The 25,424-nt window shown below is 29.5% G+C and overlaps 1 protein-coding gene and 1 non-coding gene across 2 annotated transcripts in view; one reads left to right on the forward strand and one right to left on the reverse strand.

Moving 5' to 3' along the window:
* Positions 1-12,079: 12,079 nt before the first annotated feature.
* Positions 12,080-25,424, forward strand: part of LOC100167576 (carbonic anhydrase-related protein 10) — a 267,663-nt gene continuing 254,318 nt past the window's right edge. The window contains exon 1 of the mRNA XM_029487972.1: positions 12,080-12,399. The gene's annotated coding sequence lies outside the window, so the exon portion shown is untranslated. The remainder of the gene's footprint in view (positions 12,400-25,424) is intronic.
* Positions 23,563-23,634, reverse strand: TRNAP-CGG. The gene has a single exon. It is a non-coding gene; the product is annotated as a tRNA-Pro (tRNA).

Below are 25,424 nucleotides of genomic sequence, written 5' to 3' on the forward strand. Positions count from 1 at the left end.
TTTGAATCGCATTAATCGCAGCTTTTTCAAAATCAACCCATAATTGATTTTGGATTTAATGATTCGTTCAATGTTTTTAATGCGTTGTAGAAATTAACATATGTGGTTTCAGTTTTATTTGGTAGCAATGCAAATATTGATGGAAAAACATTATTAAATTTAATTCCGTGAACAGTGTAAATTTGGTAAAATAAATTTGGTGACGTAGAAAAAGTGCCATCAGCAAACCAGTGTTCACATTTTTGTAGAAGTTGTAGGTTTTTTTGGGTGGAGAAAATTAAAATTCTATTTTCTACAGGACCACTGTCTGAAGCTGAGCTCATTACAGCGCGAGTACTCAAATCCACATTTTGCGTAGCCATATTTTTGATCAAATTAACGGCTTTGGCAACTTCAATATTTCCACAATCTTGTACATGATTGTGTTGTATTTCTTTAAGTATTTCATTATTAAGAGAATGAATACGACCTTTACATTTCATTTTTTTTATATTGGTCACATTTCCATATAGACTTTTCTTCGGTTCCAAATTTTTCAAAAGTATACATATAACCGTTATAAATTAATTTATCTTTGCCGTTTTCACTCTTTATGAACTCCATTATTATAAAATAAAAAAACGGTAAACACACACAATATAACGTACTAGCATGGACTAACAAATGCAAGTATGTAATGACAAATTGGTACGACTATCAGAATATAGATGACGATAAATCGATAACGATCGTATAAGCTTATCTAAGTTATTGTCACGCTAGTTCAATCATCTCGTGTGTACATTATATAATAGTATTTAAGATTATTATATCTGTTAATCCCATTGTAAATTGGGTTTACTGTATGTTATTTAAAAATAAATAAGATTATTTGAATCATCTAAAATAATAAACATAAAACTCGGATGTGTATATAATATATATTAAATATTAACTATGTAATGAGTATAATAAAATAATTAAAAAACTAAAATTGTTCGTTTGACGATCAATTATCCTAGCGACCAATTATATTCACGATAAATTCACCCGCGACCAATTCACCGCGAACCTAATTCCAACACCATTACCCACATAAGCCATCCTGAGATGATCTGACCTTTGAAATGGTCAATACGAAACGGTAGCCAACACAGTGCCCAGAAAATGTTTAGTTTTTTTGTACTGTTTACAATATTCATGTATTCATAGCTTTAGCTTTACGGTGATTAAAGAGTGTTAAAGTCGTTTATTAAAGTATTTTTAATAACTATTAACGATGACGAATTTACTGAGACGCTAAGCGTAACAATGGCCATGCCCTATCAAACCATTAATATGCATAATTCGGGGTTAATAGCTAACCTAGGTTACTGTTGCACAAGCATGCAAAATAAAATATATCAATGCAACGGCATAATAATATTAAACATATTATATTATGCTGTCATCTAGCATACAAACATGAAGATAGGCCGATGTTGCATTAAGGCCCTCGGTGCCAGAGGTACTATTACTTGAAAAAATCAGAGTTCAATCCAGTCTGTAGGAAGTCTTATCCTTCTTTCAGATAAAAGAATTGTTATAAAAATCTGACAATTCTACGAAACCTGAGACTTTTTCCTGTGAAGTCATTTTTTTACATACTACACCATATAATTATACCCCTCTAAATAGATACTGGGCAGTAGACTAGTGGAAAAGTGTTATAATTAATGTGGCAACTAAAATATAAAATATAATGTTAAAATTGTATAGAATTGCGGAGAATTTGAAAAACCGCCACCACGCCCTTTAAAATATTTTTAATTCAAAATAAAATTATGTGACTACCTACCTCTTAAAAATGTACGGGATATGCCACTGTTATTCACAACCCCTCAATTATAATAAAATTACAACAATTATTTCCCTGATCCTATGAGGGGGAGCTTGTTGACCCCAATCATCCCCCTCTACACTACGGCCACACCACTGATGAATGGGTATTAGAATACAACTATGAATATGGCACAACTAATTATTATGGTATACATGTATATTGTATAATGTAGGTATACCCACATATTATTCCAACCCTTGAGTCATCCTACAATGATCCGACAACTGCATGAGTTGTCCACCCGAAACGGTAGCCAACACAATGTCCGAATGTTGTTCGACTGTGTTTACACTATATGTCTTTATGCGTACTTAATTCTATATTTCAAAGAAGAAAATTTTTATGAGCATTTTTATGCACAGGTATAATTTTAAACGAACAGTTAATTAGATACTAGTTAGGTATGAGTATTTAAAGTTTAGATGAATGGAATGGTATACCTACTAAACTGCAGAATGGAGCAAAATGGAATATCCGCAAAATAGTCAGTCCATTACTCCGATCGTGGATATTTTATATTTACTTATAAGTTATAAGTTATTGACTACAGGTATAGGTACTTGATCCAAATCAATTTTTATAATATAATATATCGAAATTCGCAGAAAAATATTCGGCTTCGAAGTGAATTTAAAAATGTACTTATTAAAAGAAGTATAAAAATCTTCGAAACGGTAAAGGTTAGATATTATAAAGTATATAACACATCTTGTCATTATTTTAATGTAGTTTTATAAAAATATATACTGCGTGCATAGTTACATGTAGGTATAATGTAACCTATCTTATAATATTATACTCAGCTTTAATTGTATAGTTTGTACATTCGCTATTGTTATATTATTATGTTTGAATAATGTTTTAAAACGTGTGTTTTTCAAAATGTTCTTCTAGGCTTATTTTTTAGTCAAACCTTTGTGCGGTTTTAAATTTTGTTAATTTTGTATTTGTTTAGTACTTACTAAAAAATAAATACACCTTTCTTTTCAATAAATTAATGCATTTCCATTCATTTATATTTGCTCGATGCTCCGTATTACACTGTACCCATTGTACTTAGTTTAAAAAACGAAAATTGTAGCATTTGCATACCTACATGTAGTCGATAACACTGGAAAATTAATTAATTTTACTCTGATGTTAAAAAATACATATATAATATATAATAAAAACATTTTTTATTGTCTACAACACAATTTTTTTTTTTTAAATATGCAATGAAAAATAATTGTTTTATGCTACGTTAACTTTCGCTATGCTGTTTTTTCACACCCCAATATTAAGTGTACATTCTGTGTTGGAATAAGTCATAGTTCGTTAAATACAATTCCTGCAAGTAATACCTTTATAAGTAGTTATAATGTGTTAGTTAATTGTTATTGTTTATTAGTATATAATATAAGTTTTGAAAGCATGAATAACAAATTATAACGATATCTAATAATTAATAAAAAATTTTAATTAAATTTAACAATCTGGTGATTAAAAATAATGTAAATCTTTAGACAGATTACTGCAGAGAAAACAACAACATGTTGTAAGGACAAAAATATTTATTTTAGTTATGTTAAAATATAATATCATTCAAAAAAGTACGAAGTAATAACCTAAATTAATATAGTGACATAGCGCTGATATTGGTGCTAGGTAGGTAGGCATTTAAATTTTACATAATATTGTACCTAACTGCTTTGTGTAAAGTTTTTAAAGGGATTGTTGTCTAGTCAAGTTAATTTGTCTGATTTATTATCCTTCTTCAACTTCAAGGTCCCTCCTCGTCAAAATCGTTCTGTGTTCCTTTTTATGTAACTATATGTTCGAGCAATTTATATTATAAGAAAAATGATAGGCCTATTCGACTTTAATGTCAATGACCAATGAGGATCTCTCTAGCAACCTCTAATTATACCATATATATTTTTTTTAAATTTTAATCTTCTTGATTTAAATTTACCTTATGTATCATAATCATGGTTGGGATTTTATAGCACTTAAAATTGCACAAATATGCGCTATAATATTACCTTAAATATCGCTAAATATGCGCTAAAAAATATGCAATAAAAACAACAAAATATGCAAAAAAAGGAAATTTATTAATTAATAATTTTTTAATCACTTACAAATTATTATAGGCAGTTACTAAAGATTTGAAATAATTTAGTCACTCTGATTAGAGCTCAAATGAATTGACTATACAACGTATTCAACGCTCGTTCGTTGATAATCGGCGTTTAATAATCGCAGTAGAAATCGACAAAAAAACCCAACAAAATCAGCAGATAACAAAAATTAGAAGTTAGAAGTTAGAACCAAATACCTAATACGAAAATACGAAATTATCGTAATAATACGATTGACAAAAATCCAAAAACACGTTTACTAAAATATAATTTCATAAAATATGACCGATTTTGATTCAAAACAGCTAAAAATGCAAAAAAATCTCAAAAAGTCCAAAAAAAGCAAAATACAATTTTTAATTATGTATCATGAAACACATTTTTAGCTTACTCTGCTATTTTTTAAGAATTTTATAAAAAATATGCAAATGCTATAAAATCCCAACCCCGATCATAATCTTGAAATTGAATTTAATAAACTGTTATGAGTGTTGCATTGATTGTAATTATGTAATATTTTGTAAACATTTTCAAAAGGGTTTCAAACCTGTTTATTGTGTATATATACATATCATGCAAATTAGGGAGTCTCACGGTGTCTTGTATATACCACTATGAAAAATTAAAATTATAACTATTATTTTTTTTTTGCGCCTAAAAGCAACAATGCATAAAATACCTTAATAAGTAATAATATTTTATATAGGTAATAAAATGATGTAATGCGTTGTAACGGTGTGCATAGGCGCGTAGCTATATAGTGTAGCTTATTATAACTACGGTTGATAATATGGGCAACTGTGTTATTACTTATAATTGAGAAAATATAATTTTTAAATATTGTATAAAACAAAATTGTTGAATTTTTCCGTTAAAATGTATTGTACAAATAGGTAAATTATAATATTACGCTTAATTGTTTACTTAGATATTCTTCATTTTAATTTTTAGCCATTTAAGAAGATACATATTATTATATTAATATAATACAAAAAATATTAACATATTAACAGAATATACCTATAATTAGTTAGCTATACCTAAGTAAGAACTGCTAATAGAAGTGTGGTTTTAAAATGTCATGATATATTTTATTTTTTTGAAATATTTAATTCACATAAAATAAAAATGAACCTTATATTTAAATTTAAAATTCAAAAAACAATATCGTTTTAAAATATGTCAAGTTATATACCTACTTAAAGCGAGAGAACATTTTTTAAAGTATGTTTATTGTATGACCCAAAGATAAATCGATAACATATACAATTACAATGTGGAAGTTGCCTTATGAATCAATATAAAATAATTTATTACTAAATAGTCTTAGAAAGTCATATAACTTATACATAACATATTTAAAAACTAAAATAAAAAATAATTAATATTGTATGTAGAATAATATTGTGTATAATATATTTCGTTACTTAAAATTATTAAAATATAGTTGAGGTAACGAAAAATTCAGACTCAATTGATGGGTGATAAGTAGCTGATAAAGTTATAAACTTATACAGGTACTACAGTTATAAGTTATAACTGTAATGGTTATAACTCATAACCATTAGCAATTAAGTCATTTATATACAACTACATGGAACCGCTATCAACGATAATAAACTACTGTAAACTATCAATGTGTACTATGTGTAATCACTATTCAGCACTAATAATAATATAGGTAGGTACATATTAAATTAAGGATATACGTATCAAAAAAAAAAAGATATAAATATTTTTCATACAATGTGAAATATTTCAAATCCTAGTGGGATGTATTTTAAATTTAGACGAGTAGAGTGGAGCGATACAGAATTTTCCTGTAAATTAATATTTGTGCACTACAGTTCTGCTCATCTAAATTTTTAACTTTAAAAATCAACTTAAGAGCTAATTAAATACTCGTTCGAAATTCAATTTTGACATATCATTTAACTGAGAATACATTATGTTTCAGAGTACGCGATTTAAAATCTATGGCGTTATTCGAAAATGAAAAAAAAAAACTTAAATCATGTTAATATAAAAAATAGTAAAAATATTTTTCTTTTAAATATAATAATATTATGTTGTTTGTTAGTTGTTACGAATACAAATTATGTAACAAAAATATTCTCAAAAACGTTTATACTTTTGAGACAATGATTGTTTACTATTAAAAAAACAACTCAGTGTAGGTATTTGATAAATTAAGGAAACAAATTATTTTTTTTGTTTTAATGTTATACGGTATGTGGTGTTTGGTAACCTAGCCTAATATGCCTTACATAAACAATATCTGCAGACGCAGCATGAGAAAATGTAACCCGCAGGCCAAAAGATTTCGTTATCTCCGTCCAATAATATTAATTATATCAGATAAACATATTCCGATGTTATTTTAATATTCATATTAGTATCCAAGGCCCATGATGGTGCATAATATTATCGATTATTATTATCATTATAAATAGTGCTAAAAAAATGTATAAGAAATAACTTATTTTTTTCATCATTATTCTTAGAATTGCTTGTTTTTACATTGGATATATTTAGTAAGTCTAGTAAGTTAATATAAAATACATACCTATTTATTTCACAGTGTTAAATATTAATATAATTTTCTACTATTAATATCTGCAGACTGCAATCAACTAAAAACAAACCGATATACGTAGTGCCTATAATAAAATAAAATTGAGCTTCAAAATAAAAAATATATTGTTCGTCGTGAATGCACGAACCTGCAGTGACAAAATATTAAAATTTCAAATAAATGTATTTAAAGTAAAACATATACTATCGAATGCAAAGTATCGGTTTGCGCTATATTTATTACATGAATAAACCTAATACTAGTTATATTATGCATTTATAATGGTAAAACTAAAACTGACTCAATTTATTGTTCATCCATTTGTGGAGTGTATTTCTAACGACCACCAACGGTACCATTCGTTGTTGTTCATATTATTATTATCTATCTATCTATTATCTACAATATAATCACAAGGTAATTATAATGATTCAGTTTTAAATAAGAAAAGTATTAATAACTAATAGCATATAGACGGCTACTGAATTGATTGTTTAGAATTGTCACTAGTTGATTTTATGCTAGTTTTGATAACATTCGTACCTGCTGCGCAAGCTTATCTAGTCGCCGCTACTTCCTAAAAAATAAACGTGCAACATGACAGGTTGTTTTTTAGTTGATTTTTATCGTATTGTCAAGACGCTAGAAAAGGAAAATGTATTGTTATCGCGTATGCAAATTTTAAAATATTACTGTAAATTCAATAACATTGCATACAATTTATAAGTACTAAGTATACAACAGTTGTGATGTTATTACCTGAATAATGTTATGAGCCATATTAAAATGAACAGGGTCTTAATTATTATTAAAACGAGTGCATGATTTGTATGATGATAATATTTGATTTTCGACGATTATCTTCCATTTTAAGGAACACACATAACATTATATTTTAGTTACTCTTAATACAAATATAAATTTTATATTTCAATGTTATTTTGGATATTCACAAAACAATTTATTGTAAAGGAATCCGATAAATAATTTCTTTATGTTATTTGTAAAATATAAGCCCGACAAAAATATGTTCAATATTTTTTTTATATGTGCAATGTCGCACTAATACAAACAAAAATACTATTGTTTTAAAATCCGTTAATTTTAAGTTTTTCAAAGTTTGATAACTTTTTTTGTGAACGTGATATTGAAAAAATAAAAGTCAAAAGCGATATTTTCAGTAGAAGTTCTCTTCATGTTTATGTTGAAATTGTGGTTCGTTCTTTATCTATACACGTAACTGTAGTTTTCTCTGCAGTGGTTTACCACGCAAAACCGTTTCTCCATATAATTTCGTAATAATGCAGGAACTATAAATATTGTATATTACTAATGCGTAGGCCACTTATAAGTTCTTCTTCTTCTTCTTATTCTTCTTGGATTTTTACGAGCCATTTAATATTATATTTCTGCAACTACCAATCGCCTCCACATGTCCTTCTCATTTGCCACGAGAGAAGTAACCCGCTACGCGCATGCAGACTGACGGCAGAGACCGTTCCGAGGCCCCCGTTTCCCCCTGTTCACAACATTATACATAATTTTTTTTTTTTTTTCCCCCCAAGAAAAACCACTACATGAGGACCGTACTGTTTTCACATTGCTTGGCCCCCATGCAGCAAAACATTATACATACTTATAGTATTACTATATAACGTTGCCGACCGTTGGCGGTCGTGGTCGTGCAACGCCGACATGTCAAATAGGTAGAGTATGCGCGGATTCGACCACGATTTGGTCGGGACACTGGTTACTTTTCTCGTGGCACGGAATATAGTTGGTCTCGATTTTATACTCCGAATAATACTAAGTCTTTGACTATTATATAGATTCTTATTTCTTACCTAGTCTATAGATATCTATCGTGACCTGGGCCGTCATATTGGCCGTTTTGTCTTTGGTTTCACTACTGTAGCCAAACGAATGGGCTCCTCTGACCTTCATGCATGGCCGGCCCAGCTCAGCCTGCTACTACTCTGGAGGACTTCTTTTATATTTGTTTATCCGTATTCTCCCTGGATGTTTCTTGAAATTGCTTAATATAGCTCTTTAAAAGTGAATGTGTAGCGTCTTTGAACCAGGGACTGGAACCTTTTGAATTTATCGTTATCGGTTCTGGTAATGGTTCTCCAAAAATAAAATAACTGTTCCAGATCTGGTTAAAATAATTTCCAAATAATTTCGGTACTGGTTCCAGAAAATTTAGGTATCGAAAAGTTTAATAATTTTAATTACCTATCCGGAATTTGGGTTTAATTAATAGTATGAGAAATATAGAAAACTCATATGATCATACATAGTTTATACACAAAACAGTAATACCATTAAATTATAATAAATAGGTACAATTATTTTATTTTTGAACCTAAAAGAACCTATTTAATTTAAAAATTCTGGTTCAGTTCTGGTACTTTATATATTAAAATAATGGTTTCGGTTCCGGTTCCGGTTTTTAATATTTTAAAAGTTCTGGCTCCAGAACCGGTTTTTTTTGTTCAGTTCCAGTCCCTGCTTCGAACTTTACTTATGGATGATGAATAGTGAAGACGGTTTAATTAATAATAAAACGGTAAAAATGTAGAAAAAATTTCCGGCAATGAGTTCGTTTTCCTAAAATATAATATAGTATGAAATGTGCGTGTCCGCGCACCATGTATGCAAATACCCTATTTTTATTTAACATATTTTTCGTTAAGTACTCGCTGACAGTGATATGTGTTACTGTGAAACGAGACCTATAAGGCCGGGTTCTCAGTTCTTACTAAACCGTTTTGTATAGAATCTAATCTATTCAACTCGTATAGATAACATGTTACAAACATCTCGTTACTACTATAACTTATGTATTAATATACGAAATACGACATTACACGGTGTGGTGTGAACCCAATTTTAGACTGACTGAAAATACGATGATTAATAATAATATATAACCTAGGTATATCTAAAATGTGTACAAAAATTTGTCAGAATTATTCAGCGGCCGAGGCGGCAGACTATAAAATTTAGACTATGGTCGAGTTGCTGCTACCACCCACATAGTTAGACAATATTATGGTTTTGCCGGTTTATATTAGGTTATTTGCAAGCGGTAACATCAATGTTTCCGTCAATCAGTATAAATCAAAGATGGCCAACCCATATTGTGGGCCACTTTTCAAATGTATTATAATCTCACAGGCCACATACTGAATTATATATATTATATTTGGACAAAACAAATAAATATTTTGGTGTATAAATTAAAAAAAATATATAATTAATTATTATTGTTTTTGCTATTGCTAATAATTTATATAAAAAAAAAAAATAATAAAGCAACATAGATAATATAAATATAATAATAAAATTTATTTATTTAGTGAGATATTTAGATATTTAGTTTCTCAATTTGCTCACTTAGCTTCTGCCTTCTGAAAATCTATAGAAATGCGTGTATATTTGCACATATTAATTGATGTAGCAGGTTTTAGTATGTTAGGTTTGAGCGTGAATTAACGTGAATTTGCTGAATTAAATTTTCGGGGGGAAAAAACGATTCGCGGGTTGATTTAAAATTATTCACAACTTTTTGTGCCAGATTTCTCAAATTGGAAAATTGTTCAATTTAATTTGCTATAAGCTTGTAATCTTGCTATACGCCTTAGTATAGCTAACCTTACTATATACCTATAATGTTGCTTTTTAGAATAGATTAGAATTAATATTATTGTTGTTGCGATTACATTGTTAATAATACGGCCAATGCGTTGTGCAGGAATTTTGGAATATTCTATTGGCACAAAAATAAAATGTTTATGCAAATGTTCAATAAATCTCGCGGGCTGAAAAATTATTCAAAACGGGTCGCCAGTTGGCCATCCCTGGTATAAATCTTAAAGGGAAGGGTAGGCCACAGACAGTAGTTTTTTCTACTATTTCTTAACTGTCCAAATCTGAATCTAGAACAGATTAAACCGTCTTTAGATTACATCGTAGTTTGCGAGTGCGTTGTATTACAAAATGCGTCACCTGTTTTTCAAGCTATAAAACCAGATGAAATCAGCACATCAGTCACCGATATAATATTATGTTATCCAGTTTTCATGGCTACAACTGTACTGGGACTTAATTTTGCCTGTCATGTACGTAATTTAGTGTGGATATTATAAGTGACCACTAAATAAAACCTTGAATTATTTGCTAGGTAATGTGTTTTGCTTTGATGTTATAAGTATAGGTACATATTTTTTAAATAGTCAATCAAATTAAAAAATTTGAATTTAAGCATACAAAATATAGGTTTATTGTACTAAAAATAGTAACACTGTTTTGTATATAGTAAACACAATGGACCAGCTAGGTACATATTCTTTAGTCTCGAATTTATAAAAATAATATTATGTATATTATTAAAAGTTATTCACACTTCAATATTTAACTCATATTCCATCTTATTAGGGTATGCCAACTCAATTTCAAAGTAAGAAACAAAACTTAAACTTTAAAAAGCTTAAGGGGCTTAGTAGGAGTGAGAAGGGGCGTTAGGAGGGGGGATGGTGGACCACCGCCTCGACCTAATTCGAAAACGCCCTTGTGATTTTAACAGAGAAGTATTTAGTGGGGCGTGGAAGTCGGATCGGTATATTGTTATTTATTTGAGTTGATAATTTTTTTTTGTAATTTTATTTTGTTTTTGAGTTATTAGTTATTACTTATTACACACAGAAGACCGATCACAAAACAACGTCCTGAAAAGTTATGTTTCTTGAGAAATGATCATGAGGGTTGTAGTGATCACTGATCAATGTTAATTCTCAATGATGACATTATTAATAAACATGTAAATATACTTTATTCAATAATAATATGTTAATGTTTGAACTATTTAATTGCCTATAATATTTACACGATCGAATAATATAGTATAGTATTAGAAAGTACGTGTGCAATTATTTTTTATCGTCAAAAATTTAATTTTTTTCCAAATGTAAAATCGGGTATGGCGATGATGAGGTGGCAAAAAAAATAAAAATATTAGTGCCTGAAACTCCGTACAACTCGGGGGATAAATAATATTATATACTTCTGTGAATGATAATTAATAATGCACATCGGCAATGAATATTGGCTAACAATATTTTAATAATTATTGATACAATAAATGAACAATATTATTACAATATCATCGCCTTAAATATTATCATTGCGCTACGATCGTCTTCTCTCGCGGCGGGACAAAACACGCGCAACGTCGTCGTCGGCCGCATCGCGACGAGCGACAGTCGCGGTCGTGCTCGGCGGCGGCTGGCTCGCGGGTACGACTGCGGGACGGGCGGCCGGGAAATCCCCGTCGAACGCCGACGAGACAGCGGCGGCGGCGAACCGCGTGGCGGCGGAGACCGCGTGCGCGCGCGACCGGCGGCGGCGTACTGTCTATTATTATTATTATTATTGTGACGGTCGTCGGCGCGCCGGCGGCGGCGGTCGAGGCTGTCGCGGAGGCGTGGGCGGGGGGCGCGGCGTGTCCGACGAGCGCGTGTTGTAGTCGCACGGCGTCCGCCGCGTCACTCAATCGGCCCTTGCGCTCCGACACGCGCGCGACGCCGCCGCTGACGAACACACCGACGACGATCACGACAAGAGAGTCGTATCCGCCCGGCGCTTACGGGCCCCCCCGTCGTCGTCGTCGTCGTACACCATTATTATAGACGTGTCTCGCCGAGACGGAATTTTTTCTTGCAATTCGCTCTCGCACACACACCTAAACACACACACAAACGACAAAGTATTATACGCGCGCGCCAAGTCGCCGCCGTCGACGACGACGCCGTCGCGGGTCCCGCAACCTTTGTATATTCGTGAGTATATTATAATAATATAATAATAGTAATGATAATATATAAAATATATTTCCTCCGCGATAGACGCGTTCTACAGGTCGTCGTCGCCCGTTAGCGCACCGCAGCAATTTTTATACGAGTCGATTATAACAATAGCGTACCTATAAAAACAATGATAATGTTTTATTATTATGATGACTGTTTTGTCGAAAACAATAACATTATGTAGGCCGGTTTATTGTCGTCCAGTCTATAGCAGTCTATAGATACAGTGGATACTAGCATTTTGAAAAGTATCCAAAACACGTATTTTAATTATTTAATTCAGTAAAAATTATTTTATTAAAAAATTGATAATCATATTATATGGAAAATTTAAAAAAGTAGGTATTTTTATGATAGATACTTTATGTCTATATTATCTTAAATTTTTTTTTACCTCATGATGTTGAAATAAAATGAACAAAATTTTTTTTTCTTGTTTACCATTAATTTTAACAGCATTTTACATTGCACGTAATTTGATTTATAAAACATATTGATATGTTTTCCTTTTCAAATTGTTTGAATTTTTGGATGGGTTCAAAGTCACTTAAAGAAATATATTTTTACATAATAATATACGATCATTATTATATTATAATATTCAATTTTTTACTCTTATTTCTTACGTGATTGAATTGACTATCTGAAAATATAAAATCAATTACAATTAAAAAAAAATTAGTTGATTATAGATACAGATATTTTTTTAAAAGTATTTAATATACGTATTTGAGCACTTTAAAAATATTTGAATAATTTTACTCAATTAATTTACAAGACAGTTTGTGTCTAATAATCATAATACTAATAACGTACGATATATACCATATTCGCATATGTACGTGACAAATTTTATTATATATTCATAAATTATTTCGTGATAGTATCGAAGAGGACATAAAAACAAAATTTTACGTGTTTAAAATGTATTGAGATTTCGATTTCTAAACGAAACGACATTAAAGCTAAGAGATTACAAAAGGTATTTATGTCGTAAATTTCATGCAGTGCACTCCTGTTAATGTAGTGCAAGCGTGAGAATGGTTATGTTAGGTAATAATAAATGTTTCTCGCTCCGATATCAAATTTTTTCTCCACCCCATTCTTATAAATGGCAACTTTTTACAGTAAAAAAAAATTGCATACACTTTATGTAAAGATTCGGGCTTAAAAATTATTTGGTTTGACGCCATTAAGAAATAAAATTGATTTCATAATTGTATGTTCAACGTTGTTTAGAATTTTTTCTTTAATGTTACGCTACTTTTGCATATAATGTTTTGAATTTACAATTATGTATTTCACATTTTTTTTGTAAATAACGCTTACCTAACGTTTTTCAATATTTTCATATGTTTACATTTCAAAAATATAAGTAGAAACGAGACACGTGTAATGTACGGTGTAATGTACGTAACTACATTTCTCTATAAGGTTGAGAATATAATTTTAAAGACAACTATAGGAATTTTTTTATACCTATATTACACTTATGTATTATAATAATAATTTACTACTGTTATTATACTAGAATTACATTAATTTTTTCCATACATTTTTGAAAATAAAATTGCGCTGCAGGTGTGCATTGTACATTTCTAAATATTTATATTTATGTGTACAAATATAAAACATAAAAATAATATAATATATAAATTAAAAAGTATACAAACATTTCCAGTTGTTTTCTGTTGAAGTTTAATGTTATGATTTAATGATATTCCAAATTGTTCGTTTTTCGATTTAATTGCATTTAAAAATTATTACCTTTAGTAGGTAGTTTAATAGCTCAACGTTCAAATTTTGATTAATATACTTCAGGATTATAAGAACAATAATATTCTAAACTATTTTATATATTGACATATTATACAATCTTGTCATTTGATATTTATTTTTATTCGAATTCCGTATTTATGTAAATACGTATTGAGTAGTCGAAAAACAAGTGATTTTATATTTTTTCTACATAATAGTTGTCAACAAACACAACTTTTAACGGTGAATTATAATATTCACCGTACGAATTTCTTCAAACATACTTACCATTTTTTGATTTTGCTTTATTTCAGTAGTGTAATATGCTAGAGAGTAGGGATCAAAAACAAAATTAAAAACCCTTACTACACACGCGTGACATACCACAGCAAGGTTGTATATTTTGGGCGACATATTATATTACTTGAAGGTAAAAAATACGCATTAGACCTGAATTAAAAAATTACAATTGACGTTGAAATCTGAAATAATATATAAATTGTATTCATTAAAAGAAGTGTTTCGGAATTATAAATACCTTAAAAACATGGAAATAATTATACTGTAATGGTAGTTAAAAAAAAAAAAAAAAAGTATAGGTACTAAAAAATATAAATGTACTATAATATTTTAATGTATTATATAAAAATATAACTATTAAAGTTAGTGAAATATATTATTAAAAACTATTATTATATTTATTACAAATTACAATATGACGTGTGCATGTGCGTAATCGAAAGCTTATTGAAAATCACGTAGGAATTATAACAGGCGTAATAAATAAATTTTATTCGTTGGCAATTTATTAACGTTATCGCCGTTTTTATCATTGTCAAAATGTCTAGTAAGTTTATAAAAGGTGAATTGTTTTTCCACTCTGAAACATGAAAAACAATTATCAGCTTCACGGACCGCATATTTTATAAACAGTCGTACCTATTATTAGTGAATAATTTACTGGACGTCCAAACTATTTGTGCATACCTACATGATAATATGGGTTTGATTTATTATTTTATTTAATTATAATTTGTGTGAAGTCATATTAAACTAGCTAATAGTTGGACAATTAATGTTTTTATATTTATGACGTTTTAAAAAATATAAAGTTTTGATGGTTTTCGACAAACAAATAAAATATTTTTTACGCTCAAATTCATAAGTTATTAAGCAATTCAATACTTGAAAAATATTTTTTTTCAACTTTTTATATAGACTTTTAAGTAGGTACTTGAAGAACACAGGTAGTAAGGTTTGAAATTCAACTGAAGAATGAGGTTTTCAAATAATCTCGAAAAATCTCGGTAATCCCGCGTCGTTTTTTTTTCTATATAAAAGTTTTAAACTTTTCAACGAAAATATAATTTATATTCGCCAGTAAATCGGCTTCACATAGGTATTTTTTTTTCTAAATCCGATAATATTGTAATATATCGTTGTCAAATTAAAAAAAATCATAGTAACCATATTTTTTTATACTTTGTGGATTATTACCTTAAACTACAGTAATATATTTTGAAGAACCTATTTAATTTTGAATACATCATTTATGTCTATAAGTTTTTGGTGATCTTATCATTTGTTTTAATCAATTGTAGGTGCTTAACAGTGAATATTATTTCAGTAATAATTAAAGAAAATTCCCAATTTAGCAAAGTTATCGTAGGTAGATATAATAATTATTTGATGATAAATTATATTCAAAAGCTGTTTTCGTTTATAATCGTGTGTATGATTATAAAAAGACAAGACAGCCTATATTCACACTAATTTATTCTTGTAGTGACAATAAAACCGTAATTACTAAAACAATGTATAAAGTAATTATTTTTTAACCGTTTAAACACGTTTACTTTGTTAATAAGAAATGTCTACAACCAATTCATTGTTGTTTGTGTTAATATTAATGATCTGCAGCATTGGTAGGTATATTTATTTATTTACAAATACAATAAACGCCTTAGCAGGATTAAAGACTAGAGATTACTCTGTGCTAACAGTAATAATATATTATGCATACTATTAATAATTAAACAATTGGCTAACGTTTTATTTTGATAATACTTTGGGTACTTACATAATAAAAAATAGTTTAATAATAATTCATAATAAACCAAAATATATTATATTATAATTATGTTATAAATGTTATAAATGTCAATGTTATGTGCATACTTTTGAGTTTTTGCAAGATTAACAAAATATTCTATCACGACTTTCAGTCAAAGCCTAATTTTAAAACGCGTGTATATTGATCATTAAAGAGATAAATCAATTAAATTATGTAATTTAATAATAAGTTACTTAAATTCTGAATTGGTAGGTATAATAGCAATACCCAGGTATTTACAATTTTTATGATCAACGTTACAACCAGTAATATTAATAATATTCTATAAAGTACCTACTATGCAAATAAATTTGCCAAATCTACTGTTTATAATGTCCATCTATTAAGTTGTAAGAGTTTTGTAAAGGCCACACGTCATAGTGCTTTAAAACGCGCTGAATGTTCCGTTTAACCGCGGTTGATCGCGGTTGATCTCGGGGCAAATGCGCTGTTTGGCGCTACCCTTTGGCTCTTACGACGATTCCAAAAATGCGACGGTTTTAACCACTACGTGTGACGCCTACACTGGTTGATGGTTTACTGGTTGATTTTCAAAGGAATGGTCGATCGTATTAAAAATGAATCATATTAATGTTGGTCGATCGTGTACGTAATTTTAAACACGCTTTTTACGGTTCATATGCAAAACTGCAAAGTATTTATTAGAAAAGAAAACAAATACAATTTACTGATGGAAAAATAATATTAAAAGAAGCATATTATTATTATACAATTTATTATTATCCTTATTTAAGCTGCATGTAAACATATAAATAATAAACCTACCTACGACCTACATTAACAGTGGTCGATCGCCAGATACTAAACATTTTTAATGAAAATCACTTGATGGAAAAGGCGGGCGACCTCTGACTTAGAAAATGCATTTGAATTTTATACATTTTATCCTAGCATAATTTATTATATTGGTGATAAAATTGCGTTATTAATTTGTTTTTTTAAATGAAATATACATTATAAATAATACATACAATTTTGTCAAAATATATACTATATATATATATTATTTATTCGCATACCTAACTGAGGAATTTTTGTTAGAAAAAAATTGTAAAATTCAATGATTATTGTCTGAAATATTATAACTCGTTGGGTGAATGTCAATGATCATTACGTGAATAATATAAACAAAACTCAATAAATCTTTGAATACAAAATATAATTAATAATATAGATATTAAATTCGCTTAATACTGTCAGACGTAATTGTTTGCTTTCAAATTAAACCCTTATAATTAATACTTGAATTTATTACGATTTTAGACAAGACAGTGCAAGAGGTATTTGAGTGATTAAAAACATAAACGTGTAATTTATTAAAGGAGAGATGATATAAACTCATGAAATATTTGCAGTTATTCTTATCAATTCACTAATTGAATATTATATTATTTTTTTTTTGTTTTTTACACATACATAGAACAAATTGTCTTACATAAAAAGAATAAAACGTTTTAAAGACATGGATTGTAATTAATTTTTTGTTCCAAAAATAAAATTACATCTCGGCAGTGACATACGACGTGTCTTGACGACCGAAATTAAAACAACACATCGCACATTTATACATATTGTTGGCCGGCATACTGTTGTGTAGAGTTGTGTAACATCACTGCATTGTTCTCTCAAGTCTGAATAATTCAGTTAGGAAAGACGTCGAAGACATCAAAATAGTTTAATCACTCTGGGGCTTGACTATACTAGATTTAAAATTCTTAGGAACATTTTATAGATAACTTTATGTGCGTTTGGCCGTCGGATATATTATTATTATTGTCGTTGTGTTATGAAAATTATCGTCAGTGCGAGTATAATACGAGAAAACGTTTTATTCTTCACTCAAATAATTGACGATTCTAAATCCAATAGTATCACAATTCACAACTCACAACTATACTAGTGTTGTACAGTCTGAAAAATATTCGAAGTATCAATGAAATATTAACAAAGGCACGACCACGAAATCAGAGTTTTAAAATTATTTTTAGTTATCAAAATATATTTCAGCATAATATTTTGGAAATTTTTACACTGTATCAATTACAATTCAAAATATTATTAATATAAAAAGGATATGTCTCGGCCATTCCATCGTTACCCACTATGGAGAGTTTTTTTCTAAATGAAAATCGGAACAGGAATCACAGGGGCAGCTCCAGATACTTGGTTGGGGGGAGTTATATTTTCAAAAAAAACTTAATAATAAAAAGGAAATGACAATTTTTACAGCACAAATTCAAGTGCTTTATTTTTAGAATTGGCATAAAATATCCATAATGTGATCTATTTAATCTAGAAGACTATTATATCCACTTTATTATAATATTAATAAGACATACTACTGATAGTCTATCTTCAGTCATCCTTGAACGAAGCCAGGACAATTCTTGTCAAGATAATATTCTAAGTATTTCCGTAGTCCGTACAGAAATGTGTGATCCACAATTAATGTTTAAAACATAATAAAATAATATCATAGTATATTTTATATATCGTAACTGTCAAAGAGCCTTTACTGAAAGGCTTCTTTAATTGTGTTTCACTCGAGCCATCATTCTTTCATCACTTTTACTCATTGTTCTATTCTGTAACAGATTGTAAATTATATAAATAAAAACAAAAAAAAAACATTTTTATATTATAATATATTATTATAGTTTATTTATAGGTTCTTCATAATATAGATAGCAGGTACCTCTATCTACATATTTGTGCGTGTCGTATGATAATCGATAATATTATATTATATTTTTTGTTTGTAATTTTGTCTTATAACAATATACAATTATTTCTAAATACGGGCTTGGGGAAGGCCGAGGCCGTGGCCCCTAGCCCCCCCCCCCACATGAAGCTGCCCCCCCCCCCCCCAAGGAAGCAGTGGCTGTTTCAACGTCTGACGCATCATATCAACCTATTTTCGCATTCAGTATCCTATTGGTCCATAGAGCAAATTATATTGATAAACATAGGTATTTTGGTAATAATTTATATTGAAGAGACACACACTAATATAACTATGAAATTAATATAGATAACCTTGGATATTTTTAATTGGAATTGTTTTTTTTTTTTTTGTTAATCATTCATACTATTTTTAGTTATCACTGTAATAGCATAATTAATCATAATAGTTATACAGTTTAATTTACACTGTATAAACAGAAATGCAAAATAATAGATATGTCATTATTTCATTAGTCAGTCGTCAATAATATTTTTTCACATATCGTCAATAATATTAGTTTTTTTTTAATCTAAATAATAACCCACGGCAACAGTAGCCATTGAGTGATATTGACAAAATTAAATAACATATTGATAGGTAACATAGATGTATAATATTGCAAAAAATTATAATTAAACGACAACTCAAATACCAGATGATAAGTAAAGAAGAGTTACATTATCTCGTTGAGTAGATTGGCGGTGATGATGAATTTCATTTAGGTGGAAAATATAATTGAGGTCCTGGTTAAGTGACTACATAGTGATAGATTCCGAAAGCATAGTATTTTCTCTGTCCTGGAACACCAACAGTTTAACTAGTCCATACAATTCTGGAATGGTGCAAATGCACTAGTCTGCCCTCCTCAAATGACGTTCCTGTTATAATATTTTAAATTTGAATTACGACGGTAGTAAAATCCGCAGAGGTGATTTGTTGTAACGATTTTTTAGTATATATTTGGACCGATCTCTGCAGAATAGAACGCACAATTGTTAGATTGGCCACTTCCTATTTTATAGGTATGCCAATTATTAGCCGATCATAATTTATATTATAATAAGATTATATTTTGATTACGATTCTTATAATATGTTTTCATAATATTATAAGTTTAGATGATGGAATAGAGTAATTCATGCATTCTAAATAAGTACTATAGTTTTTAGATTTTACGTATTAATGGTCGTACCACCAAATTTTTATTATAGACAATAATTAAGAAAAACAAATAAAAATCTCTTATTCCTATAAATCGCTCAAAAAGATTCAACATATTTTAAAAATGTAATGGTGTATATTTGTATAGAAAATGGTAATATAAACGTCTGGCAATATTTTAAAATATTTACGGTAATTTGTATTTTAGTTACATAAAAAAAACTTAATTGATTCATTGGTCAAATGCTGGTATTGCGTATACAAAATCCCTGTTCTTCCTTAATTTTGTTTCCCAGACTTTTCAAATTTTTAATTTTGACCTCTCTAAATACTAACTAGATTTACTTTTTCACTATAAAAGATACTGAAGTTGAAACATTTAATCGAATAGGAACTTATCGTGTATAAATAGCTTAAAATAATAAATTTTTATACAAAAACAAAAAACTTATCATTGTAAAAACAATAGGTACATTAATTTCTCCGCTGAAAATCTCAAATAAATAATATGAGTGTTGTGTCCTTTAGCCCAAGGGCTATTGTATGACTAAAAATATAAATATTGAAATTAAAGGTACCTATTTGTTCTAGGTAAATAATTACGCTTGACTCAATATAGTCAACATATTATTATCTATTTTTGTATCACATATTGTCAAAATGTCTAGTAGGTTTATAAAAGGTGAATTGTTTTTCCACTCTGAAACATGAAAAACAATTATCAGCTTCACGGACCGCATATTTTATAAACAGTTGTACCTATTATTAGTGAATAATTTACTGGACGTCCAAACTATTTGTGCATACCTACATAATAATATGGGTTTGATTTATTATTTTATTTAATTATAATTTGCGTAAAGTCGTATTAAACTAGCTAATAGTTGGACAATTAATGATATTATATTTAGGACGTTTTAAAAAATATAAAGTTTTGATGGTTTTCGACAAACAAATAAAATATTGATGTGACGTAGGTATGTTCAATTTCTAAAAATAAGAATACATTCTTAGGTGTACTCTTCCAGGTGTGTAAATATTTTATATTCATAAACATTTTACGATTCGTAAAATTGTAACCAACATTTGCGTCGATAGAGTAAGTAAAATATTATCTGATCAAAAGTTGTATGCACCTTACAAAACCAGGTACCTAAATGCAACTAGAAGTACACGATAACAATATTTAATAAATTGATTTTTTTTTAGTCGAGGCTTTGACAACTAAGATCATTAGCATGTGGAACTGTTGGGGAGGATGCTATAGGTTTTGAAAACGTATGTGTTTGTTTTGACAGAATTTTTAAGTGAGCACCCATAGGTATCTGCTATACCCGGGTGGGGGATGGCCGCCTCTCTTTCTGGACACCATGACTGCCAGAAGAAAAATGCCGCTCGTGGCCAAGTTCAAACCGGTGACGGTGCGCGTCGCAACCGACACCTTAGTTCGCTCGGCCACTCCGTCCCCCAATAAATTGTTTTGTTTTTGTCAGTTTGTAAGTTTCGTAAATTAATGTCGCTTAAAATTTAAAAATATATGTCCCTTGAATTATTATATTTTACATTACTGTTTTTCTTTGTTTGCATGCAGTATAAACTCACCTTCATTATCTATGAGTTATAAATTATAATATTAGAAGGTACATAATAAGCAGAATCATAAAATGTTATTGGTATTGAACAACAAAGTAACCGTTGATTTTAATTTAAAATCACTTGGATTTTTTATACTTTAATCCGGTGTTACCTGCAGCCTCACTGTTCCAGAATAGGTATTCTATATGGATTGGATCGTCATTATGACTAACCACACGATTCTTCATAAATGGATATTATTTGTAGAATGTTTGTTACTGTGGACTGAAATTGTGAAATAAAAATTAACTATTATTGTAATAGTACTTTGAAAAAATTTGAATGACAAAAAATACATTAAAATTGTTTGTAATAATATTATTTAAGTTATAACTGTAATAACATTTATAAATTATAACTAATTCAATTAAACAAGAGTATGGCAGTTAGAGTTAATAATTAAGTAAATAATAATAATGAACATTGGAGTTTAATAATTTTAATCGTTCTTTGTTAGTACTTTCATTTTTAAAGAAAAATTAAACATGATAAATAAATATTATACTTACGTAATTATTTGTTAGTACACCAATTTTAATGTATAATAATAGTTATTAGTTTAATACAATTAAATTACTAAACCATCGTCACTAATTGATTTTAGTTATTCAGCTGAGCGAGGAATGTACGGTATTAAGATAAAAAATCAAAATTATTTCAACCAATAATGCTAACAACAGGTCAACTTACACGTCCGATTAGATTATAAAGTTATTTCTCTATTCAGGTGTGACAATTCTAAGTAGAAGATATTTACTGTAATACAGTACATGACTGAATATTATTATTATTATTATTATACAATCGTAATTGTGTAATATAAGTGTATTTAAAACGTTTGTACACATCATGAACAAAAATGCAGAAAGCAATACAAAAATTTGTATTCCTTTCCCCAATATTATTAAATTTTTAAACTGCACATAATACTTATATTATTAAAAAATTAAGAAGACAGATTGAATTAATTGTGTACATGTATACTAGTTTAAAATTAATAATTGCTGTATAGGTATACGTTATAAATTATAAATAAATATATTTTGAATAAATGTATGTCATTTGCGAGCTTTTAAGCTTTATGGTCGTCCTACCAATATTATCATTGATTTCTTCTTACATTTATAATTTTCGACGGTAAAATAATATTCAAAGACGATTATCTCAAAGCTGCTAAGTAGAACTGCAAATGGAAAAAAATTAATTATTAAATACATTTAACAAATTAATCTTCACCTGTGTTACTGTGCCTATACTCACTCCTCCCGAACGCTTCGAAAATACAGACATATACACGGAATTAACGTACATGGAAAATCGTGAGTTTCACGCAGCTTTTTGCGGTATCAACAACTGTCGTTATTGAACACCGTCAGTATACTGGTCGCATCGGTGGAAAAAAAATGCAAGAAAACGTGTCAACATGCAGTGCTCTTGTCCTGCACTGCACCTACGCGCTGACACATTCGCGAATAATAATTGACCGTGACCGTGGTCATTGGTCAAGATGAGGGGGGACAGGTTCACACCGACGACGTGGTACTAGCGAAACGGTTCTCTCTCTCTCTCTCTCACCGACCAGACGTGGCGCGATGGTCGCTCGTGCGCGTCGCGACCGGTCTCGGGTGAAAGTCGTCGCGTGGCCGGTCGGTCATCGGGCGTGAACGCGTTCACAGTCTTCGCGTTCGACTTTCGACGGTAAAAACGGCAAAAATTTCAACGCGGGCCTGTCCGGGATTTGAACCCGGGACCTCTCGCACCCGAAGCGAAAATCATACCCCTAGACCAACAGGCCGGTTGAATACGACAGCATAAGTCTAATGGTTTAGACGGAACAAAAAAAATAAAACCTGTGCGCGCAAACAATGCAATTCGCTATCTCCTTGCATATCATATTATAGTAATGCCTTCGCACTTTGCTGCGATGCGCGTGCGAGTGACAGTACGCGTTTTGCCTATCCGAAGAGCCGCTCAGAGAGACCTGACGGCCGTGTGAGGACGTCGCCGACTCAAGTCCGCGCAAATGTGGAAACTCAGGATGACAAATATATTTTTGGTCCGGATCAGAATTTTTTAGCGGAAAATAAATCAGTGGCCGCCGTTTCGTTGAAATCACGGTGGTGACCAATGACCATAGTTAATATTAAAATATAATGATCGTAGGTATGCGATCACAATATTCGATCATTATTATTTCACGATTGTAAGTTTTTGTCACTACTCCAGGATACCAATCCTACAATATCTAACGTTTGAGTTTTGGCTATGTATTTTATCTTATTATAATATAGTCGATACTCGATTCGTTAAAATTAAACATTTTACTACGGTTATTATGACGACGTATTAATATTTTACTATACATATTAAATTAATACCTATTGTATCGTATACCTTTACAAAAATGTTAAAATTGTATAGGGTTATATTATTAGATTGGAGTTGTTAAAATATGATATTTTATTATTCGTGTATTGTATTATACATGTATTGTGGTATAAAACCATGTAGGTACCAAGCTACATCTACTTAGTATCTTAAGTGTTAAAAATTGAACACAGGTTATACCTACGACGTTATACCTACGATGACTAATGATCAATTTCAAAAAGTCTTAATAATTACGGATAAAAATTTGAATACGTGACGGGAACAGAACAACATCTTGTGATATAGAAAATTATAATAATTAATAATAATTTTGCTACTAACAATAATAAGTACTTAATAACAATTTTTTTTTCATACCACCTATAGCTGTATAAAATAGTTGTATACCATGATCATTGTGTATAATACCTCGTATAGTACTATATATGTATTATCAATTGTAAAGCCGCAAAAAAAATACTGTAATCAGTTAGATGACTTTGTCAGGAATACTTTATAAATAAAAAAATGAAAATAAAAAAAAACAGTATTTTATACACAGATAATGTATAATAGGTACCCACTCACATCTCTAATTATTAGGTTTGACTCTTGGTCATGGATTTTTTCGTAGTAGTTTTTTACGTAGGCACTGAAGTAGGTACAGATAATAAATACACTATAAATTTGTATCAAAAAGTACCTATTCATTTTTCATTTCATTTCATTTTTCATTAATTATAATATGTGTGTGTTTTTTATATTGTAACTTTAAAATATTTATGAAACAAAATTAGAAAACTAATGTAAATTATAATATTATATACAACCTATATAATTCATTAGTGCATTTGGAAAAATATCAAACTATCTCGCATGCAAATGTTTGTATAATATTGTGTAACATGTATTATCTGCACTAACTTATGTAGTCGGCGCTTGTTGGACTCACTTTGGAATCAGAGTATAATATGAGTCCATTCACCGACTGAGTCAATGAGCGGAAATGTCCAAGAATTAAAATCTATACATAAATATAGGTATACTTACATTCTAATAAAGACTTAATTTTGGGCCTTGCAATGATTAATATTTATAGTTATGTATTTATTTATATGTATTTCAAATGTACTGTATTGTAATAACTCAAAAAAGGGAGGAATGTTGTATAAGATAATAACATAAATATAATAAGACGCCTGTCAATAGTTATAT

Source organism: Acyrthosiphon pisum, chromosome X, assembly GCF_005508785.2.
Source record: "Acyrthosiphon pisum isolate AL4f chromosome X, pea_aphid_22Mar2018_4r6ur, whole genome shotgun sequence".
In the NCBI taxonomy this organism is placed as follows: Eukaryota; Metazoa; Arthropoda; class Insecta; order Hemiptera; family Aphididae; genus Acyrthosiphon; species Acyrthosiphon pisum.